The sequence below is a fragment of the Condylura cristata genome, unplaced genomic scaffold, assembly GCF_000260355.1.
Source record: "Condylura cristata isolate star-nosed mole 26May11 unplaced genomic scaffold, ConCri1.0 scaffold00015, whole genome shotgun sequence".
NCBI classification, from domain to species: Eukaryota; Metazoa; Chordata; class Mammalia; order Eulipotyphla; family Talpidae; genus Condylura; species Condylura cristata.
Genome location: NW_004567116.1, coordinates 34574669 through 34583333, shown reverse-complemented (window position 1 = coordinate 34583333; position 8665 = coordinate 34574669).

Genomic DNA, 8665 nt, shown 5'->3' with positions numbered 1-8665 from the left:
GGATGGTTTCACTCATAGCAGGAGTATAATGGACCAGGCAAGAAAATAGCAAAAATAATGAACAACCATATACCAGAGACATTTTGCGGGGGTGGAGTGGGGAATGGGATCAAAAACGGGGGGATGGAGAGGGAAGTGCAAAGGATTATGGTGATGGCACACGGGTGACATGGTGATGGGAAACCCGTGGGGATTACAATTGAGATGGAAATATATATATATATACAAAATGATGTAAAAATAAACTGTTATAAAATAAAAAAAAATACATTGTAGAATATAGACATTTCCTCAGGGATATTTTGCTTTCTATAAATACGTTTTTATGATTATGGAAATTTGCCGAATCTCCCAGGTCTCCTCAGCCCTCTATAGTAGCCAAGGGAATGGTGTGTCACCAGAAGGTATCACCTGGGGAAACATCAGAAGAGGATGAGCCAGAAAGGAGACTAACACACACATGAGCACCATGGTTTCTTTCTCACAGGTAGCTCTACTGTAGAAAATTACTACAGGAACCTCCCTGATGGCGTAATGGTTTAAAGCACAGCACTATGAAGCTATCCACAGCTGTTGCAATAGAAGTTCAATCCCAGGTCAAGGAGGTGACCCACATGGCACAGCTGACCTCTCCTGTCTGACCCACTGCTCCCCTCAGCAGTGTATTTCAGTACATCTGGCTGTTCTGCTCCCCACTCTGTCTCTGCTGAATCCTCACACCCACCACATATCCGGTCTGTACCTGAGTTCTTATATGCAAAATTAAATCAATCTTTAAAAATAAATGCTACAAATGAATAAATCTTTCAACTGCCCCTCTAGTTCCTTTACTGCATTGGTGATGTTCACTATGGTTCCTAATTACCTTTCTTTCTCATCAGCTTGGCCTTCAATGTCTTTCACTATCTGTACTGTCTATTACCTAGTACGCCACTGAGTCTCCACTATCTGCACTCAATGTGAGACAAGCAATACATACATTATCTCCTAATTCAACTTTGCAGATATCATGATGTACTCTGTAAAGTTTCCTTTCTTGAATGTACTCATCCAAATTCTTTCCATTTTTTAGGGCTTAGTGCAAGAAACCCCTTTCTTGAATGAAGTACAAATTAAAAGAGGAATTTTAGTCATTAAAGATAAATTCTCTAAGGTAGGGCACTTATTTTGAATGGTGCCCTGATTCCAGAACCTCAGTGCTCACAGACATGATGTGGCCATCCAGGCTGCTATTCAGACCTATAAATTAGCACTCCTGGCTAGGTAGACTTTTCTAGATCTCCCTTAACAGACCATTGAACACATCACCATACTTTGAGGGTCAACTACTAATGGTCTCTTGTAGAGAACTGTTTTTGATTAAAAGGAACATTGTTGAGTGGAGATACATGGGAGTGTTTGCTTGCCCTCCCAGAAAGACTCACAACCAGAAATGGAATGACAGAGTAATGCGCAAAACACACTGTTGTCACAAAGCAGGACAACTGTGAAGTTCCATTCCTGCTCCAGGCTCCCTGTGGGATCAGATTACACTTCAGTGAGTCCATTTCCTTATCTGGATCTTGTCATGCCTGGCTCTGCTGATCTCTCATTTTTACAGTTTTGCCTGGGATCACTGTTCACTAAATTAATTACCTGATAACTGCTGTCAAAGTTTTTGTTTTTGGAGCGTATACTGTAAGGCAAAATTTCAATGCATATATAGGAATAAGGACCCACGTGACTTACTGTGCACGTTCAAAATTTTGCAACAAGATATACACATTTGTCAGAGACTCTTTGTCCCCAATCACAGATTATTGGGGGGCAGAACAGGCAGGGTCTCAAGGTGGGATTCCTAGAAAAAGGGGGTAAAAGGGGAGCAGGAGTGAGGAAGACACAGGAATGGGAGTTTGGTGCAAGTCTTCCTGCTCTGCCTTCATCAGAGGTTTATTTTATACATTTCAAGCAGGTAGAGGGATGATATTAGCATATGAAATGGGCTGAGATCACACCACCTTTTTGCTAAAAATAGTCTGGGGTCATTTTGACCTTTAGTTGAGATTATAAAATTTTTAAAATCAATCTATCAAGGTTAAAACAGGTACATAGATTTACAAAATTTAAGACTAATATTACTATATTTACCACAGTGAAGATTAACCAAAATAAAGTCCCTTAAACATTATCTATTACTTAATGGCTTTCATTCTCATAGAGACATTCTAGGGGGTAAAGTAAAGTGAGGCCAGGAAGAGGAAATTTCTTGTAAATCAAATTACTGTAAGGTTCTTTGAAAAACTTGTTTGAAAGTTTAAGTGATGGTAGAAAACCTGATTAGCTTTGAATAGGCTACTTGGGTGAATTTCCATATCTGAAGACTAGATAGTAGAAAGTTTGAGAGATTCTTTAGAAACTGAATAGAAGGCTATGTGAGATAGTAGAGTGATAAGTTTGGGTTTTCCTGGAAACCTCCTCTTCCAAATGCAATGGAAGTCAGCTACAGGAACAGAAATATAAAAAAACTGGTCTGTGTCACCCACTGCATTTTTGTATTTCCTGGAAGTGAGAGAGATTTTGCAGTAACAACTATTTGTTTTTATTAATCAGCCAGTTGTCAAATCACTTTTGACTTCAAGAGGAATTTCTCACCCTGGTGCAGTACTTGCTTGTCAGGGTTAGGTAGCCCCTTATGAGGCTGAGGCAATCCAATTGTAAGCTGAAAGTTGCTCAAAATATTTTGATATTACGATTATACAAAAAAGGGAGGTCATAACATAAGTTAGTGTGGAAAGTCTGATTTGTCTGAGCATTACCCCTCCATCCGCACTGTCTGTCCACAGAGGTTGCATAGCTGTTTCATACATTGGTTTTGGTTTTCTCAAATTCCTTTCCCCTCAATGACTAATTTTTAGCCTTAACCATCATTACCAGTTATACAGTCACACAGATGAAACTGTCTGTACATGTTATTGCACCTGCTCCTTCTAGTACTGAATTTCTGTTTCTGCTGAACTAGCTCAGCTAACTAGAGATTGTTATTTTTTCTTATGCATTGATTCAGAGGACAGTTACTGAATTCTGAGTGATTTTCTACAGATCTACAGATGTGCGATGTGAAGCTGCAGCTCTGTGACTTTCCACCCAAACTGCCAGCCTCTCCTTGCTATTATCTTTATCCTCCTCTTCCAAATGCAATGGAAGTCAGCTACAAGGACAGAAATAGAAAAAAATTGGTCTGTGTCACTCACTGGATTTTGGTATTTCACCTTCTAAACTGTTTGTGTGTGTGTGTGTTTGTGATGTAATGGTAACTTGGCATGTAATAGTGTTAGAAAACTTTTGATTAGGTGATTAAAATAGTTCAAACATTTTAAAATTTATAATGATTATTACACTAAAAACACTTCAGGAATATCAGTGACATTTTCTAAAGAACTTACACAAAATATTAAAAATATAGCTACCACATGACCCTGAATCTTCATTTATCAATCAATCAATCAATCAATCAGTAAACACTAACCTGAAAGTATGTGCTGCTACATTCTCCCCGCAGCACTGTTTACAACAGGCAAACAGGAAGACCTTAGTGTCTACCAATGGGTGAATGGATCAAATGTATAGACGCAAACACGAGGACCCCATCATTACTTTTTCATAACAGGTTAAGATTGCTTGGGTCACGGTCCAACATGTGCTATGTCTGGATAAGCAAAACACTGGGCTAAAATCACTCCAGGATGCTGAACTCCTATGGAGCTCCCTGACTCAAGAGTTTCTTTCATAAATGAGTGTACAATACAGTATATTGACAGCATGTTAGTGAGAGTCGGGAGAGCCATTTACTCAGTGTTTAACTTTAAAGTGTCTCTGTACATGCACACTACCCAATCATCTTTTGTCGCCAAACTTCTCTACACAGGGACCATTACGTTTCTTAATGTCATGTTTCCATTTGTGACTCTTAACTTTACACCCATTATTTTCTGTAACTTGCAATATCCTTCCTAACCCTGTTTACCTATTTCAGAGCACAACATTTTTTAAAATACCTTTCAAATGTCATTTCCACTCAGAAACCTACCCAAACCTCCTTGGCTATGTGTGACATTTCTTCTAAATTCTCATTTCATTTTATTGTAATGTTATTTCCTTCATTTTCTTAGCTTGTTCTGTACTAGATAGACAAGATCAGATTTAACATATTCTCTTCTCCCCACCCACTATCTTGAAGTCTAAGTCCTGTGAACTTGGGTTTTTGAAGGAGGTTATGACAGTGAAAATTTCTCTATCTACCTTCTTCAGGATTATATCTTGATGTAGATGTGTTTTGATACATCTACTTATAAACAACTAGTCCTTCTTTTGCTATAATTAGCTTTTATTTTCTTTGGCCATGTATAAAGAGAGTTGACTCTTCTCTAAATAGCTCATAGGATTTTGTCACCTGTCAAACATGTAAACACATGCTTTAATGTTTCCTACACACCCCAGTGAATGTATAAGCAATGAGCACTTAGCGTTAAAGAGAGAGAGGCTATCATTTTCTGACGCTAAACTTGTACCTTTAATTACTACAGGAACAAATCATACTTAATCTACATAAATGGTCATTTATGAAGGGTCATATCAGAATCTCTAGGGGAGCTTTATCAAAGCATTCGTCCCTACCCACACCTACCAAAGTTCTAGGCAAATCACTCCAAGGAGAGAAATCTCTAGCACACTTGAGTGTTTGCATTTGCACAATATTTCTCTTTAATTTTGGTTAGTAACTTTGCTTCAAGACTTTTTTATATATATATAAATTTGAAGCTACATTCTGTTGTTTTCATATTATTCTTGTATAGTCATTATAGGAGGTTTTATGTCACCATGACATGTTCCCCTTACCAATAACTCTGGCAGGCACTGAAGACAAGGATGTCTATAATATTTCTCAGTCCATCTGTTGGTTTACCCAAATCAGACTTCTTTTTCAGCTGACTTTTTTGTTGCATTTCCCATTATTCTATCTGCTGTTCCTTCAAAATCTCCCTCCATGTAGCTTTGTGGGTTCCATCTATATTAGGAGTTTGGATACCAACAAAAAAATTGTGCCTAGATTTCCTTTAACATTTGACCATGTACTATTAACATCAGCAGGCACTTGGTCACTAGAACATATGGAATGAGAAGAAAACTAAAATACTCACCTTCCAAGAAGGAAGAGCCTTACTAGTCTCATATTTATGAGATGTTATGCTAGAAGGAGAATTTACAGTCTTGCAGTTCAGGTGTGACTTTTTGCCTTTGATCTTAGGTGTCTCATATATCAAAAAGAAATTTTAAGACAATTTTCCACTGAATACTTGTGATGAGTCCCACCCACTATGACTGTTCTTTGACATCAGTGGCAATCTCTTTTCCATTCCTTATGAATGGAGATCAGGACCAAGAAGGTTTTAATAAGTCTTTATAGCATATAGATCATATTGCTTACCTATCAGGAGTGGTGTATTTTGTGGACCTACCACCCACTGTGGTATCTACAAAACTGTGTTTTTAAATCCTGATATAACATAGAAAAAATTTAGTGATGTTTATACTTAGTCTTCTGAATTGCAATTGAAATGACCAAAACTCAACTTGTTAAAAATACATTGTAGGATGTAGACATTTCCTGAGGGATATTTTCCTTTCTGTAAATATACTCTTTTTAATAATTCTGAAAATTTGCCAACTCTCCCAGGTCTCCTCAGCCCTACAGTAGCCAGGGGAACATTGTGTTACCAGAAGGTATTGCCTGGGGAATCAGAAAAGGATGAGCAGAAAGGAGACTAACACACACATGAGCTCCATGGTTTTTTTCTCATAGGTAGCTCTTCTGTAGAAGAGCTTGCTACAAGAGAAAAGTCCCTTTTGTCATATCTCTAGTTCCTTAACTTCTATTGTGATGTTTATCTGTGGCTCCCAATTGCTTCTCTTATCAATTGTCCTGTATTATCTTTCACCGCCTGTATTTTATCTAATGTGCCATTAAGTCAAATCTCCAATATCAGCTCTCAATACTCAAGACAAATTTAATCATAAGTTCTCAATTAAATTCTTCAAAAGCCACATGATATAGTCTGTTCTGTCAGAAAAATCCCTTCTCTTGAATGTACTCATTCAAATCTTTGCATTTTTTAAGGTTCAGCACAAGAACCCTTTTCTTGAGTGAACTAAAAGAGGAATTTTAGTCATTACAAATAAATTTTTTGGGGTAAGGTACTTACTTTGGATGATACCCTGATTCCAGAACCTCACAAACATGATGTGGCCATCCAGGCTGCTGTTCAGACTGATAAATTAGGACTCCTGCCTAGGTAGATTTTTCTAGATCTCCCTTAACAGACCACCCTTCTATGAGGGTCAACTACTAATGGTCTCTTTAGAGAACTGTTTTTGACTAAAAGTGATACGAGGTGGTAGGGGACCCTAAACCGGCCAAGACCCCATGGCCCAAATACTTTACCAAATACTGTCTGGGTTCTTCACCTGTGCACACAATTACAAGACTGCCCAGGCTCAGGAAGTGACAACCAAAGGGATTTATTTAACAAGGGAAATAAACAAGAGTCACAAATGGCCATTTATTTTGCCCAACATCTTGTCCAGTACTGTTCTACACAAAGACCATTATAATGATATCTTCTCACCACTGAGTATTTGCAGCTCCTCTCCAAAAAACAGACCACGTATCTAAGATGGCATCTCCCTGCCTCTGTCTGCCTGGGGCACACCAGGCTCCAGGCCAGGTTCCAATCATGAATACAACAGAAGACATGACAGGAGAGGCCCCCAGAGTTGAGGATGCTCCAGCACACAGCAGATGAGGACAGCAGGCACAGCCACCAAATGACCCAACAAATGGCCTCACTCACAAAGCTAAGCCAAGCTGTAAAAACAGCAAATATCAGGAAACTTTTCAGTCACTTGGCTATTTGTAAAGCCTCTTCCTCCCAAGATTGGCTACTGAAGGCCTCCACTTTTTGAAGTCCATACCAGCCTTCTCTCAGATCAGCCCCGTCTGGGGCTCAAATCCACTGGCCCCCAAAATGCTGAAGAAACTCAAACCTTGAATCCTGGAGCCCAGACAAACAACAATCATCTTCCTTCTCCCTCTCCTTTTTTCTGCCTTCTACCTTCTACTTCCTTGCCAGGGAAGCCCCTTTCAAAATCCAGTACATTTTAGCATTTTCTCTGAGACTATTTGTCTTTGCCAGCAAACCCCTCCAGGAGAGGTACCACCTGCAACAGTTCTTGGCCTCAGTCTCCAGCTACATTCCCTGCTTTCAGTTTTTATCACCACATCTAAGGTGAATACTGAACAAATCCTTTCCATTGGCATAATTACAAATGGCATTATACAACAAATAAAATATATAATTACAAATGGCACAGCTACTAGTTTAAAAATAACACTGTTGACTGGAGATATCTGGGAGTGCATTCTCTCTCCCCCAGCAACACCCACAGCCAGCAACAGTAATGCAAAAAGCATACCAGCAAAACACCCTGTGGTCACAAAGCGGGACAACGGTGAAGTCCATTCACGTTCCAGGCTCCCTGTAGGATCAGAATACACTTCAGTGAAACCCACCTCTTTATTTGAATTCTGCCACACCTGGTTCTGCTGGTCTCTCATATCTACAGTTTTGCATGAGATCAACTGCTCACCAAATTAATTACCTGAGAACTGCTGTCAAAGTTTTTGCTTTTGGAGTATATGTTGCAAGGCAAAATTTTAGGGCACATATAGGAATGAGGATCCATGGGCCTTACTGTGCACACTCAAAATTTTTGCAAAAATTATTAACATTGAGTTTGATTGTTGCCCCAGATTCTTTTCTCTTCAGTGACTAATCTTAAGGCTTAACCATCATTGCCAGTTATACAAACATGAACTTTCTTACACTTGTTCCTTGTGGTTGTAGGATTTCTGTGTCCTACTGAACTAGCTCAGCTAACTAGAGATTGTTGGTTTTTTTAAGGCACTGGTTCAGAGGACAGTTAGTGAATTCTGAGTGATTGTCTACAGAGGTTTGTGATTTGATATGCAAAAAACAGATGGTCTATATGAAGTCACTGCTCTGTGACTATCTACCCCAAATCACCAATCTCTCCTTGCTATTATCTTCATCCTGCCCTCTTCCAAATGCAATGGCAGTCAGCTACAGGAAGTGCAACTGACCTAAGTGTCATTTCCTCCAGAAAATTGAGTGACAAATACCACTAATCCTCCCCTCAACTATTAAGAGGTTTGTACAGGCTATATACTCTATATAACACTATTAAGCATCTCCCTGAAGTACTAACAAAGAACTAATCATTTTATTCATTGATTTATTTACTAAAGTATATTGAGTGCTCTCATAATCTGGGTACTGCTCTAAGATCAGGGAAATATAAGTGACAGCTAGAGAAAGATGATTGATTTTATGGAATTTATCTTTCAGCGTTTCACTTCAGGAAGAGAACCGAGTCTAGTGTTGAGTTAGAATACTGAAATTTTTTTAAAGAAATAATATTTTGTTAACTACATCAAGGAGAAGAGTCACCAGTTAATGTCAGATTATGTAAACTTCCTCTCAACATCTAGCAAGCAATAGAGAGAGGAAGATCTATAGGAAAGAGCATAAAGGAGAAAAACAGAAGTAAG